This window comes from Heptranchias perlo, chromosome 3 (genome assembly GCF_035084215.1).
Source record: "Heptranchias perlo isolate sHepPer1 chromosome 3, sHepPer1.hap1, whole genome shotgun sequence".
NCBI classification, from domain to species: domain Eukaryota; kingdom Metazoa; phylum Chordata; class Chondrichthyes; order Hexanchiformes; family Hexanchidae; genus Heptranchias; species Heptranchias perlo.
In genome coordinates this window covers 26,233,545-26,250,039 of record NC_090327.1, presented here as the reverse complement: position 1 = coordinate 26,250,039, position 16,495 = coordinate 26,233,545, and positions in this window count along the sequence as shown.

Here is a 16,495-nt window from a genome sequence, read left to right as displayed (position 1 = left end):
CACAGCAATAAATTTTCAATAGAAGAAAAATAAAAAAGGCAATATTACACACAGATATTTTCCTAAGATTATTATTTTGTAATTTCATCTAAAGAGATGACATTCTGTCTATAAATAAGGGACTGACTGCATGACATGAACAATTATTTTCAGTTTAATGCAAGGCTGATGATGAGAAACTGATATGATACAATTCTTTACTCAGATAGTGGCAGCTATTTTTCTCTCTCTCTGTCATTCTCTGCAGATGTGTCTCAAGGTCGATTTGTTGCGTTTGTAATCTTAGCGATGTTACGAGCTGTAAACAGCACAATGGGCCCTGGCTGGAGAGAGGATGTTTTTATAATTTTGCCTTCTCTCTAACAAACCTTCAGTAAGGTAAAAGCAAACAGTTGAATCACACAGCAGAATGGTTAACCCCTTCCTGCTGAGAGAAGAGGGAGGTTTCTTTTGCTACGGAAGATAAGATGGTGACCAGCAATTACTTATAAGGGAATTATTCAATGCAGCAATTCTAAAGCACAAAAGTGAGAGATTGGAATAAGGGTAAGGGTTGTCCACACCCTTGGTATCGACCTTTTTCTTCATTATGCCTCCAATTATCTCCTGCTAATATCACTTCTGCCATTTAACTACTTCTTGTCCTCCACCTAAGTATTTTACATATCATCTGCTCAGGCCTTAGATTTGGATGGAGTAGCACGCAGAACAATCGTTCCGTCGACTTGTCACCAGTTTTGGGCACAAGTCAATATTGTAACCCTCCAGTGCAGTATTAAATGAGCACTGCATTGTTGGAGGTGCCACCTTTTGGATGAGACGTTAAAATGAGGCCCACATCTGCCTCCTTGGATGGATGTAAACAATCCCATGGCATTATTTGGTAAGAGCGGGGAGATGTCCTGACCAACATTAGTCACTCAACCACCCAAAACAGATTCATTCATTCATTTGTTCATTTGCTGTTTGTGGAACCTTGCTGTGCATAAATTGGCTACCACATTATCCTTCATAACAACAAATACTGCACTTTGAAAAGTAAGCCCTTAGTTATAAAGTGCCTTGGGATATCCTGAGATCTTATAAGGCACTATATACGTGTGAAGCTTTGGGGTAATGATTCTTTGTAGTCCCTTTGACAGACTGGTCTGTGGCCAGGAGCTTCCAATTGTGAGCTTAGAGCGGACTGCAAAGGCTCAGATCAGTCTGAAGCCATCAGAGAGACTGAGCAAGATCTGACTCTTAGGTAATATTTCACCACATAAGTGAGTGATATGTTTCAAGGTTCCATTTTTGTTGACAGGTAGCACAGGAGAAGTATCTTTGTTGTTCTGGTATTTCAAGGGGAATCGTAAAAATTGTAAATACTGTAAATATACTGTTTCTACTGTTCATTTACCAGTTGAATTGTTAAATTAATTTGTCTTTTAGTTTATAGCCTGAGCTTCATTCTGACAGAGGGTATATTCAATCTAGCTACTGGTGAGACATGACATATTGCAGTAAACTATGCTCTCTGATCGTCCTCTAACCCTGGGTCTCATGACATTTACCTGGATCTTGGGCAGATAAAGACATGCATTGTCTACTTACACGAGTGATCACTGATGCTAAACCCAAGTAGAGTCTGAAGCATAAAACCCCCAAAATGTAATAGCAGCATGACTTGCAGCATGTGCTGCATGAGGGGGTTGCAATGAGAACTGCCACCTGAGCCAGTCCATGGCATCATCTCATAGGTCAGCATTGCAGCATACCTGCAATAAGGCAAAGTCAAGTTTCAGTCAACAGTTGGCTGCTACTAACACTGGTTGTGCCAGCCTTAAACTGCATGGTAGATGCAGGTATCCTTGAAGCAGATGGCACTGCACCGCACTTATCTGCTGACCTAGATCCTGAGAAGACAGCTCTCCATTACTAGATAGGTGTGTCAGGGCCTACAGAAATACTTGGTGGCAACTCGGTGTGTGTGGCCAAATGGGCAGCACTGGCTCTTGATCATCCTGCCATGCCTTTCATGCAGTGGCACTGAAAGCAGGACATACCATGAGCAGGTGCTTTCAAGGAAGCAGCCAACATTGTAGTTAGTCAGGCATTGACATACCTTAATGCTGCTATCAGTGATCTGCTGTCCCAGCTTCCTACAGCAAAAGAAAACTCCACCAACACTAATAGTTTGCCAAAATGAGCTATGTCCAGCTCTGTCTTCAAATGTGGGTGTGTGATAATTCATGGGTGAGCAGATCATGTCTCATGCAACCTGACTCGCCTAGCAGCCCTCAGTAGGCTCTCCTAAATCTTCCACACATGTCAGATAGGAGGGATTTTCATTGAAAAACCCATTGGTACTAGAATGGTGAAATAACATATAGCAGGGCTCATTAGAGTCTAGGGGCCAACATGAAAAAAACAAGAAAGATGTTTTTTAATGGATAAAATGCACTTACCTTTATATTGCTGTGTCCTTTCCATGGTTTCCAGGATATTTATTGCTGCTTAGCAACCCCAGATACCCATTTCAAATGGGCGTTCTTTACATCTCGCAACCTGCACTCCAGAATGGTGGAAAATGACGCACAGGGCAGACATGCCCATAAATTAATAGTTAAATGAAATGCCCCCTACTTCTGCCCCTGCTGGTCTCACCCATCAGAAAATATGTCACGATGCAAACTCCAATATGGTCAGATTTCTGCCCATTTCCTGATACCCGCCACCTAATTTACACCACAACATGACAGCCAGCATCTATGAATCTTCTCTTCTCTGCCTAATCTTATGCATGAAGGATGGCCACTTTAATGTGGTATTGGAGAGCGACCTGTGGCAGCTGCATCCCAACACAGGTTAGTTATTCAGGAGAAAAGGGCAGGAAATTGTGCTGTCTGTGACCTTGCATTCCTTGCTGGCTATGTTTGAGGCCTCGCCAGCAGGTGAAGCCTCACAAGATGTACCTTTTAGGCTTTGTTTTCCTTTTGACTGGGAATAGATTTTGCTTCCTTAATGTCTGTCATAGCCCATGTAACAGGTCTTTGCCTGTGACGAGGTATCTCTCGGGCTATGATCAATGGGTCGGCAATGTTCCAGTGCATGCTGGCGGTGAGCATGGTATCTCAACAAGAGAAAGGATTTTGAAAATCTATCCTATGGAATCATCTTTGTTGCCCGTCTCTGAATCCTTAGCACTGTCTCCGTGCGACAAATGTTATGATTAAAATGAATGGGTGAATATAGGGTGAAAAGACTTCCACACCCAAAATCCAGATATGGGCTCCTGTTGTACTAAGTTCTTTGTCAAGAATGCTTAATTGTAAAATTTACCCCATATGTATATTTTAAATATAATGATTGCAACTCAATGGACTGTACAACATGTAGAGATAAATTTTCATTTTCAGCACATGGGCAGTAATCTGGCGGAATGGGTTGTCTGCCTGTTATTATCACCCCCCGATTTACATTCTATTGATTTCAATTGATGGATGATCTGCTCCGCCAAATTACTGCCCATGCAGTCAAGATGAAAATCGACCTCATGATTTTACTAATGTGTTGGATAGTTTCAGTATCCTTGCCTTGGACCTCTATTTTGTTTTCCTTTCCGACTGTTCATATATATAGTATATCCTTTTTTAGGTAAGGAGACCAAATCTGCACACAATACTCTAGGTGTGGCCTCACCAAGGCCCGGTATAACTGCGATAAGACATCCTTGCTCCTGTACTCAAATTCTCTTGCAATTAAGGCCAATATACCATTTGCCTTCCTACCTGCTTGCTGCACCTGCATGTTTACTTTCAGTGACTGGTGTACAAGGACACCCAGGTCCCTTTGTACATCAACATTTCCCAATCTATCACCATTTAAATAATACTCTGCCTTTCTGTTTTTCTTTCCGAAGTGAATAACTTCACATTTATCCACATTATACTGCATCTGCCATGTATTTGCCCACTCACTCAACTTGTCTAAATTGCCTTGAAACCTCTTTGCATCCTCCTCATAACTCACAATCCCACCTAGTTTTGTGTCATCAGCAGACTTGGAAATATTACATTTGGTTCCCTCATCCAAATCACTGATATATATTGTGAATAGCTGGGGCCCAAGCACTGACCCCACTAGTCACCGCCTACCACCCCAAAAAAGACCCATTTATTCCTACTCTCTGTTTCCTGTCTGTTAACCAATTTTCAATCCATGCCAGTATATTACCACCAATCCCATGTGCTTTAATTTTGCACACTAACCTCTTATGTGGGACTTTATCAAAGGCCTTCTGAAAATCCAAATAAACCACATCCACTGGTTCTCCCTTATCTATTCTACCAGTTACATCCTTAAAAAACTCCAGTTAGGTTTGTCAAACACGATTTCCTTTTTAAAAATCCATGTTGACTTTGTCCAATCCCGTTGATATTTTCTAAGTGTCCTGTTATCACATCATTTATAATAGACTTTAGCATTTTCGCATACTTCTGATATTAGGCTAACCTAGCAGTTCCCTGTTTTCTCTCTCTCTCCTTTTTTAAATAGTGGGTTACATTTGCCACCCTCTAATCTGCAGGAACTGTTCCATAATCTATAGAATTTTGGAAGATGACAACTAATGCATTCACTATTTCCATGGCTACCTCTTTTAGTACTCTAGGATGCAGATTATCAGGCCCTGGGGATTTATCGGCTTTCAGTCCCATTAATTTCTCCAGCACTATTTTTTTACTAATACTAATTTCCTTTAATTCCTTCTTCTCACGAGACCCTTGTGGGGGAGGGGGGGAGGGAATTGGATAAGGCCTGTTTTTGGGCAGGGGTAGCACAATCCACTATTACCCCGCGCCTAATGGCCCCTGCACAGGCAGGATGAGACTTTTGTCATGCCTGAGGACTTACCTGCAATCTGCATTGGAAATCAGTGTTGAACTCGGATTCAATGCAATTCACACTTTCCACCAGTTGGGGGAGTTCCAATCTCTTAAATGCAGGCTGTCTGTTAGAAATCTCTTCAAGATAGCTGATACCTGGGGCTCGATTTTACCAGCGGGTTCCGGGTGCGTTCCCGGTGGTGGGGGCGTCGAAAATCACGATATCCAGGTGCGTCACCGGATCGCGCCTCGATCCCGCCCACTTCCGGGTTCCACGCTGACGTGCGGGGGTGCGTGCGCAGACCCCGCCGGTGGGAATCCTGCAGGCAATTAAAGCCAGCGGGATGCCACTTGAGTGTATTTACCTTGCTTGTTGAGGTCATTAAATGACCTGATTCAGCTGTCATAACAGGAAGTGTGGGATTTTACCTTCAACTCAGACTGTTTCACACACTGGGGGAAACAGTCTCACTCCAACCGGACGTGTTGCAGCCAGCAGCCTGTGGCAGCTGCCAAGGTGCACTCCACAGGGGTGGGGAGAGCCCTCACCCACGCAGGAGGCCACCGCATCAGATAGGGCAACCCCTGCCCTCCACCACCCCCCACCAAGCCAGAGGACAGACCGACGTGAAACCGCAGCCCCAGTGCGAGGAACCACCCACCTACCCTGCACAACCCCTCAGACCAACACCTGCCAGATGGGTGGTGCGTTGACATCCTCGGAGGACGAACAGCATGACCAGCCCCAGCAGCCTTGCAGTCCACGCCGTCCGCCTCAGCGACGTGGAGCCCCCCAACACGGTGCTGTGGCACACCCACCTGCACAGCAGGAGGGAGGGCAACCGCAGAGAGTGATGCGTCGCAGGAGGCACTACCCTCCGCACAGGGTCTACAGACCGAGGCTCAGCTTCATGGACCTCTCCGAGGAGCAGTGCATACGATGGCTCAGAGTCAATCGCCAGGTAGTCGCCGACATCTGCAGCCTCTTAACGACGGGCTGCTCCCGGATGGACCAAGCAGCATCTTCTTACCTGTCACCGTCAAATTCACCACTGCCCTCAACTTCTTCGCATCCGGATCCTTCCAGGGTGCCACCGGGGACATCACCGGGATCTGTCAGTCCTCTGCACACAAGTGCATAAGGCAGGTCACCGATGGGTTGTTCCGCAGGACCTCGACCTACATCAACTTCGCCATGGACGAACGCAGCCAGATGGAGAGGGCGGTTGGATTCCATGCCATGGCTGGCTTCCCACGGGTACAGGGTGTAATCGACTGCACCCACATCGCAATACGGGCACCTCCGCATGAGCCAGGGCTGTTCATCAACAGGAAGGGGTATCACTCCATGAACGCCCAGCTCATCTGTGACCACCGCCAGAGATTCCTACACGTGTGCGCCAGATACCCCGGCAGCTGCCACGATGCCTTCGTCCTCAGGGAGTCCACTGTCCTGCCCATCTTCCACGCACCCAACACCGGCAACGGCTGGCTCCTCGGCGACAAGGGGTATCCCCTCCACACGTGGCTCATGACGCCTCTGAGGAACCCCATCACCGAGCCGGAGCATCAGTACAATGACAGCCACACTGCTACCAGGTCTACAATTGAGCAGACCATAGGGCTGCTCAAGATGCGCTTCAGGTGCCTTGATCGTTCTGGGGGAGCGCTCCAATACACACCATTCAGAGTGGGACGAATCATAGTTGTCTGCTGTGCCCTGCACAACATGGCCCAACAGAGAGGGGTGCCGCTGGAGGAGGCCCCATCCACACCCGCCACCCACATTGAGGACGGCGATGAGGACGAGGAGGTGGAGGTGGAGGAGGAGGTGGAGGAGGAGGAGGAGGAGGGGGAGGAGGGGGACGCGCCAGAGGATGATGTACGACCCATGCGCCGAACCCCGACTCACCGGGATGGTCGCCGGGCCAGGGAGGCACTCATATGTCAACGGTTCTCCTAGAGTCAGACAGTGCGAGGCGTTCACATCTCCTCACCTGCACATGCGAGGGGCCATACCAGCCCCCTCCACTGAAGAGTGTGCCAGTACTCCTGCACCCACAGCAGTGAGCCCAATGGGCGGCAGCAGGTGTTCGCCGTCATGATGGGCTGCACGGAACGCACCTATTGCACAGGCCACGGAAGAATGGACGAGAGGTGGCAGGAGTGGTGAGAACGATAGTGTTTAATGTGTACATGGTGCAATACTATAAACAAAAAGTGTACAAATTAACAGACACCCTGGTGCATTCCCTTTGTGCTTATAACGCCTTTGGATTTCTTTTCCGGGTACCCCTACGTGATGCTACCCCTGTGGCTCCAGCAGAGGTAGTGGCAGGTTGCTCCTGTTCTTGCCTTGACCGGGTAGATGCTTTGGGTGGACGGCCCCTGGGTTTCGGTGCCCGTGAGGGCACCTCCACAGACTGCTCCTCCTGCACCGGGGCAGGGGCAGACTCGGCCACCTGGAGAGGAGGCACCATTGCGGGTACTGGTTGAGAGGGGGGCAACGGGTGGGACGTGGGGGCACCTTGAGAAGCGTCCCCGCTTCCATGTCCCCGTTCACCATCATCCCTCTCGTGGCCTCGGCCCACATCACCCCTTCCACCCTGCTGGACGGCAGTTTGGATGGCATGTGTGAGGCCTTGCAAGGCCACCCCTAGTGTATCCGTCAGCCTGTTTATGGCGGCGGAATGTTGCTCACCCTGAATCCGTACAGCCGCTGTCAGGGCCTGCACGGACTCGATGTGGAGCTGTGCGTGGCGCTCGAGGGAGGCCAGCCTGTCCTCCACCGCAGACGCTCCCGCACCTACCCGCGACACTGTGTCGCCGGTACCCTCCTGTACCTGCGCCACCAATGCCTGCATGCAGGAGTTGGACTCCTCCATCGCCTGCGCAATTGTGGACAATGCACGCGGCACCTCTCCCAGTACCTCGGCAATTAGCTGGTGCCCCTCAACGACTCTCCTTTTGACTGGTGGCCCCCTGGGTTCAGCATCTGGGTCTGGCTGAGCAGAGCCTGGAGATGAGTGCTCCCACCGACGCGGACCCTCCGCGGCTGCCCCTGCCACCAGGGTCTGCTCATGCTCACACGTGCGCGGTGAATCACCAAGTGCTACCCCAACTAGTTGGCGAGGGGGACCCACCGAGGCGCGTGTCTCTGCGCTGGTGGATGGTTGGCTCATATGTGACGATGCACCCTCAGAGACCGGCATGTCCTCTGAGGAATCGCCCTCCTCGATCGCTTCACTCGCAGACGGCCCTGCAAGAGGACAGAGGGCACTATGAGGCATGTGCACCAACGTTACGATGAGCCTGATGCCAGGTGATGATACGGTCACTCGCGATCATGAGTGTTGAGTGTCAGCTTTCCCTTACCGGCCGTTTCTGCAGCGACAGACTCGCCATCCGCAACAGAGAGGCAATGTTGCGTGCCGGCGAGGTCGAGCGCCTCCACCTCTGCATCCGTCAGATCGACCACGTGCGGCGGGCCCCCTCCGGTGTGGGCCCTTTCTCGGTTGTTCTTGCATCTCTTCTCCTGTCAAGGCAAAACACAGATGCGTGAGTGAGTGCATATTGCATAGTGAGACGCATCAAGCATCAGTGTGGGTGGGTTGAGCGTGGGGCAGATGGATGGGAGGATGCGTGTGCCACATGCCCATCCCATTGCATGGGGATTGGGGTGTGTGGTAGTGTTCAGGTGGGGACAGGGACGGTGGGTACTTGCGGGCACGGCGAGGATGGTGAGTGAGTGGCTGTGAGGATTGCTGCGGGAGCGCTGTGGTGGCTCTGCAGGAGGGGTTGTGATATGTTTGGCGTGATGGTGGGGACGGGTTGTGGGAGGGTGCATTGGTGTACTCACCTTGCCGGACCTAGCGAGGTCATTGAACCGCTTGCGGCACTGCTCCCATGTCCTGGGGGTGTTGGCCCTGCTGCTGACCTCCGCCGCCACCTCTGCCCATGCCTTCCTGGTGGCGGAGCCAGGGCACTTGCGTCCGTCCGCAGGGAACAGCGTGTCCCTCCTCCTCCTCACACCCTCCAGCATCAGCTGCAGCGCGAGGTCGGAGAAGCGTGGCGCAGCCTTGCCCCTGGGTTGCGCCATCCTGTGTTGCCTCTTGATTCCAGCAGGAGGGGCTTTGGGGGACTGCCCCTTTAAGTGGAGCTCCTACATCGCGTAAACGGTAGTGCGCATGCGCAGCCCGCCGGCACGCAGCTGGGGAGCGGAGAACCCGGAAGCAGGGCTTAACGTGATCAATTATCCTGCGATCGCGCGGGGGGCGCACTCAATTAGCCGTCCGCGTTTTCCACGCTCCCGGAGGACCACCCACTGGGAACCCGCAGGCCTGCTAAAATCGGGCCCCTGTTATTTGCTGAAAATATCAGTCTGCTGTCTGCACGGAGTCTGAACGGAGATCAGACATCGCACACATAAAGGACAGATGCAGGTCCTGTCCCTATTTTTACACACTGATGAGTTATGTTAAAACATTGAATAAAGGTTGTGCACCCCTAAATCCCACATCCTTCAATCTGCTGCCAGACCTCAGCAATCTGCTGATCTGAGTTTGTACCAGGCCTGCGAGAGTGCATGCATCACAGTTCTCTGCTGATACACCAAGGGCCTTGGTGCAAGAGCTGGGCAGAAAGAGGGACATCCTATATCCGCAGTTGGGGCGGAGGGAATGGGGGGGGGGGGGTGGGGCAAGAGGCCCTCTAGACATATACCCAGCGTCATGAACCTGGATGCAGTGCAGGAAGAAGTTCAATGCTTTGACGTGACTGGTCAAGGTGAGTGAGGTCCACTGTCAAGTGGCGTCTCCTACCAACTGCACCATGTACCACACCCCCATCCTCCACATACCAACAAACTCTTTCCATCAATACTCAACTCTTCCAACCATATGCTTCCTCTCACCCTTACACATTACCACAACTCACAGGCCACACACACTGGCAGCTATTCAACCAATACAGGCACATTACCCAGACACATGTCCTGCTTTCTTGCAGGAGAAGGTGGTGCATATCAAGAGGCATGAAGTGGCAGTGGCATTTAGCCCCTCAAGCTTGTTCCGCCATTCAATGAGATCATGGTGGACCTGTGACCTAACTCCATTTACCCACCTTAACCCCATATCCCTTAATACTCTTGGTTCACAGAAATCTATCAATCTCAGATTTAACTTTCACAAGTGAGCTAGCATCAAATGCCATCTGCAGAAGAGTGTTCGAAACGTCTCCCACCCCTTGCGTGTAGAAGCATTTTCTAACGTCACTCCCGCACGTCCTGGCTCTAAATGTTAGGCTATGTCCCCGCGTCCTAGTATTCAAGTTTGGGAGATCTCCAAAAACATTTACAAATGTCTCGGCAGCCAGAAGCAATAATCCAGCAACTAATCTGTAAATCCTGCATGGTCCCTTTAAATAGCACCTGTGGGGCGGGTCCTTCATGCACTCTAAGACACGTGCAGATGGTCGGGGTTAAGAATTTGCGTGGAGTTGAGCGTTAAGTCTCAAAATGGGGTCTGTCACTTTAAATCAGCGTTGCACACTGATTGAAGCCATTTTCTCCCTACTTTACATGATTTCAGTGTGCGTTATCTGCGCCTGCATTAACTCCTACACCAAGATGGCGTCTAGCGCACGTCATGCTGGAAACATGCATGCGCACCCAAGACACCATCTTGGAAGCTGGAGAGGCCGTGTAGCGCCGAAAGAACGGGCGCTACATGGCCCGATTTAGCGCCCTTGGTTCCTTAGCATTTCTGGGAAGTTCTTTGTGTTCTGTGAAGACAGAATCAAAGTATTTGTTTAATTGCTCTGCCATTTCCTTGTTCCCCATTATAAATTCTCTCGTTTCTGACTGTAAGGGACCTACATTTGTCTTCATTAATCTTTTTATTTTTACATACTTGTAGAAGCTTTTACAGTCTGCTTTTATGTTCCTTGCAAGTGTACTCTCATACTTTATTTTTCCCCTCTTAATCAATCTCTTGGTCCTTTTTTGCTGAATTCGAAACAGCTCCCAAAGCTCAGGCTTGCTACTTTTTCTAGGAAAGGATTAAACCCATGCTTGTCTCTTGTGCAATGATCAATTAGAGGCTACCTTCCTTAGGAATGTCAGTAGGTAAATGTGGGCTGTGCTTTAGATGTTGGTTTTCTGTTATAGCAGTACCTCATGCAGATTTGGGTGTCCAAAAGCTTTGGCTGTCTTCAAATTGCATCTGACTTCTTAAGGCCTAGGCAGGTTTGGATTTGTCCCTACCGGGAATTAGTGCACAATTCATTTCAGGCAATGTGAAGCTCTTACGAAGCATTTTTAACAAGGTAGACGAATTAACAGCACAAATAGATGTAAACGGATACGATATAATTGCGATTACGGAGAAATGGCTGCAGGGTGACCAAGGCTGGGAGCTGAATATGTAAGGGTATTCGATATTTAGGAAGGACAGGCAAAAAGGAAAAGGAGGTGGGGTGGGGTTGTTAGTAAAGGATGAAATCAGAGCAATAGTGAGAAAAGATATTGGCTCAGAAAATCAAGATGTAGAATCAGTTTGGGTGGAGTTAAGAAGCACCAAGGGGCAGAAAGCACTGATGGGAGTTGTCGATAGGACTCCAAACAGTAGTGATAATGTACGGGATGGCATCAAACAGGAAATTAGAGATGCATGTAACAAGGGTACTACAGTAATCATGGGTGACTTTAATCTACATATCGACTGGCCAAACCAAATTAGCAATAATACTGTGGAGGATGAATTCCTGGAGTGTGTACGAGATTTTTTTTAGACCAGTACGTTGAGGAGCCAACCAGGAAACAGGCTATCCTTGATTGGGCATTGTGCAATGAGAAGGGGCTCATGAATAATCTTTTTGTGCAGGGTCCTTTGGGGAAGAGTGACCAGAACATGATAGAATTCTTCATTAAGATGGAAAGTGAAGTAGTCCAATCTGAAACTAGGGTCCTAAATCTAAACAAAGGAAACTACGAAGGTATGAAGAGTGAGTTGGCTATGATAGATTGGGAAGCTTCATTAAAAGGCATGACGGTGGATAGGCAATGGCTAACATTTAAGAAACAAATGCATGAAATGAAACAGTTATACATTCCTTTCTGATGCAAAAACACAAAAGGAAATGGCTAACAGAAGAAATTAAGGATAGTATTAGATCCAAAGAGGAGTCATATAAAGTTGCTAGAAAAAGTAGCAAGCCTGAGGATTGGGAGCAGTTTAGAATTCAGCAAAAAACGACCAAGAGATTGATTAAGAGGGGAAAAATAGAGTATGAGAATAAGCTTGGGGAACAAGGAAATGGCAGAGCAATTAAACAAATACCTTGGTTCTGTCTTCACGGAAGAGGACACAAATAACTTCCCAGAAATGCTAGGGAACAAAGGGTCTAGGAGAAATTAGTATTAGTAAAAAAAAGTGCTGGTGAAATTAATGGGACTGAAAGCCGATAAATCCCCAGGGCCTGATAATCTGCATCCCAGAGTATTAAAAGAGGTAACCATGGAAATAGTGAATGCATTAGTTGTCATCTTCCAAAATTCTATAGATTATGGAACAGTTCCTGCAGATTGAAGGGTGGCAAATGTAACCCCACTATTTAAAAAAGGAGGGAGAGAGAAAACAGGGAACTATACACCGGTTAGCCTAACATCAGTAGTAGGGAAAATGCTAGAGTCTATTATAAAGGATGTGATAACAGGACACTTAGAAAATATCAATGAGATTAGACCAAGCCAACATAGATTTATGAAAAGGAAATCATGTTTGACAAACCCACTGGAGTTTTTTGAGGATGTAACTGGTAGAATAGATAAGGGAGAAGCAGTTGATGTGGTTTATTTGGATTTTCAGAAGGCCTTTGATGAAGTCCCACATAAGAGGTTAGTGTGCAAAATTAAAGCACATGGGATTGGCGGTAATATACTGGCATTGATTGAAAATTGGTTAACAGACAGGAAACAGAGAGTAAGAATCAATGGGTCTTTTACGGGGTGGCAGGCAGTGACTAGTGGGGTACTGTAGGGATCAGTGCTTGGGCCCCAGCTATTCACAATATATATCAATGATTTGGATGAGCGAGCCAAATGTAATATTTCCAAGTTTGCTGACGACACAAAACTAAGTGGGACTATGAGTTGTGAGGAGGATGCAAAGAGGCTTCAAGGCTATTTAGACAAGTTGAGTGAGTCGGCAAATACAGGGCAAATGTAGTATAATGTGGATAAATGTGAAGTTATCCACTTCGGAAAGAAAAACAGAAAGGCAGAGTATGATTTAAATGGTGATAGATTGGGAAATGTTGATGTACAAAGGGACCTGGGTGTCCTTGTACACCAGTCACTGAAAGTAAACATGCAGGTGCAGCAAGCAGTTAAGAAGGCAAATGGTATGTTGGCCTTCATTGCAAGAGGATTTGAGTACAGGAGCAAGGATGTCTTACTGCAGTTATACAGGGCCTTGGTGAGACCACACCTGGAGAAAGGATATACTTGCCTTGGAGGGAGTGCAGCGAAGGTTCACCAGACTGATTCCTGGGATGGCAGGACTGTCGTAAGAGGAGAGATTGGGTCGACTCGGCCTGTATTCACTTGAGTTTAGAAGAATGAGAGGGGATCTCATTGAAACATATAAAATTCTGACAGGGCTAGACAGACTGGATGCAGGAAGGATGTTTCCCCTGGCTGGGGGGTCCAGAACAAAAAGTCACAGTCTCAGGATACTGTATAGGACATTTAGGACTGAGATGAAGAGAAGTTTCTTCACTCAGAGGGTGAATTCTTTACCACAGAAATCTGTAGAGGCCAAGTCACTGAATATATTTAAGAAGGAGCTAGATAGATTTCTAGACACAAAAGGCATCAAGGGGTATGAGGAGAGAGTGGGAATATGATATTGAGATAGAGGATCAGCCATGATCATATTGAATGGTGGAGCATGCTCGAAGGGCTGAATGGCCTACTCCTGCTCCTATTTTCTATGTTTCTATGTTTCTATTTATTTGAGCACAGAGATGGGTTTCCATATATGTCAGATACAAACCGACCAAAAAAAACAATTATTATCACAATCTCCCTAATTTTATTTAAATTTAACTTTATTAGGAACATTGGGAGCAAGAGTAGGCCATTCAGCCACTTGAGTATGCTCTGTCATCCAATTAGATCATGGCTGAATTGCACCTCAACTCCATTTACCCGCCTTTGCTCCATATCCTTTGATACCCTTACCTAATAGATACCTATCTATCTCGGTCTTGAAAGCTCCAGTTGTCCCACTGCTTTTTGGGGGCAGAGTTCCAGATTTCTACTACCCTTTGTGTGAAAAAGTGCTTCCTGATTTCACTCCTGAATGGCCTAGCTCTAATTTTAAGATTATTCTAGTATTCTGTTTCTATATTACTTATTCTACCCAATTTAGAGCTAGAAGCAACCTTTTTTCAATGGCTGAAAACTGACTTTGAAGGTTAGTTTTGCAGCCAGTGTACAATCCAGATTCTATAGGGTAGAAATTAGTATGCGTTGCACTTGTTTTACCCCTGAGAAACAGATGTAAAGCATACCAATTTAGCAGTGAGATTAATCTGCGCGGGCATTAGTCCCACTGCTAAATTCGTGGGGTCCTTTTATAGCTGTCTCGGGTGAACGCTTGAAACAGGCATTAGGCACGTTAAATCTGTAAATTAGGGGCCTAATGTCAGTTGAAGGACCCCATTATGAAATTTGTTGGTGAAGTGCAGCACAGACGTCGTGCCTGCCTCGCTCAGGATTAGTAAGCGGCCGTCAACGAAAAGTAGGTGACATTTTATTTTGAAATAATCGTTGCTGTGGAGCTGGAGAACCAGAAGTGCTCCCCAACTCCATAGGAGTCACGATTGCCCCCTCCCCCCGTAGTCCACTCCAACTCCCTCCAGGGCTTACCTGAGAGCCGCTGTTGGCAAGGCAGGTGGCCTAACATTGATCTTTACGCTCGGGCAAGCTGCACGTGGAGGTGCAACCAGCGCCGGCAACTTGATCCGAGTATGCTGTTGAGGACCAATTTCCATCGATCTTGGGCCTTTCAGTTTGGACGCGTGCTGGTTGAGAAAAGCGGCCCAGACCAAAATCTATCCCTATAGTTTGATCTGACAGATCAATTCTTGATGCAAAAATTATATCAAGACAGGAAGTTTTGAGGGATTTTGATAGAGTAGATAGGGAGAAGCTGTTTTCACTGGCAGGAGGGCCGGTAACCAAAGGGCACAGATTTAAAATAATTGGCAAAAAAGCCAGGTGGGAGATGAGGGGAAATTTGTTTACTCAGCGAATTGTTATGATCTGGAATGCATTGCCTGAAAGGGTGGTGGAAGCAAATTCAATAGTAACATTAAAAAGGGAATTGGGTCGCGACTTAAAAAGGAAAAATTTGCAGGTCAATGGGGAAAGAGTAGGTGAGTGGGACTAATTGGTAGCTCTTTCAGAGAGATGGACACTTATGCATTTGTTACAGTCTACTTTTAATTCCTTGCAAGCCACCAAACACATCGTACTATAATATGCCCGCGATTGAAGCTCAATCTTCAAACTGGCATATTTCTATTCAGGTGCATATAAACAACAGGAATTACATAATTATAGGAGGAGAATTCAAAATTAGCCTGCATATTCGTAACGTAAGGAACAAATGAGCTTGCTGAAATTTTAAATATGTTGTCTTCATCTATTTTATTCACATACGAATTTCCATTTGAATAATCAGCATTCTTATGGGAATAGTTCAGTGCCCGTGGTATTCCCTTCACCATGTATCAATATTACTTGTTCTTTGTTATTGAGATTTGTTATTTACAATGAGATTTTTCATTCCATCATTCAACCCCAGCTAAAGTCCTATATCCTAGAGTAAAATCAACGACAACCCATTGAAAAATAAATGCTGGAAAATTTAAACAGAAAAGTAAATCTCTTGTAAACCAGATATCCCTTTCCGTAGTGCTCCAGATGTGCTCTCCTCTATTGCATTTAATAATCTGTTTCTCAGCAATTTAACATTTTGCTGTTATTTATTTCTTTGTTTTTTGTCCTGTGCAAACTAATTTCTCAAAGCATCAATGGTCACTGACTTGTAGAAGGACTGTAGTCCTCCTGGAAGCTTCTCTCAGTTTGCTGAAACCAGGTCTGCTAACCACTAGTTTTTTTTGTACATTTTCTCCTGGCTCCATTGTTAAGTAGCTTACTTGCATCACAGAGTTCTTTCTCTGTCTGCTGGCTTGCAGTGTTAAGTTCTTCATTGATATTAACATTACTAAAGGCTAATCGTAATGGTTTTAAAGGCTTAGACTTATCACGTGTTCCATCATCATAGCCTTTTCCTTGCTTCAGCCTTAATCTCCCTCTCACAGTACTGAGTGAGGGTTCAGGATTTCCAGCAGGAATATAGCTCTGTGCATCATGTGACATTTCAGATTTAGCTTTGATGTTTGTAATCTTAGGAACCAAGGGTTTACTTGGAAGTGCTGGTTCTTCAAATTTCCGATTGGTGGTTGAATTCGAGATCTTGGCAGGGAGAAATGGTGCTTCTTGCAGGTCTTTCAGATGTTTTGGGGCTTTTTGGTTTTCTAGATATGTCTTTTCAGCCAGT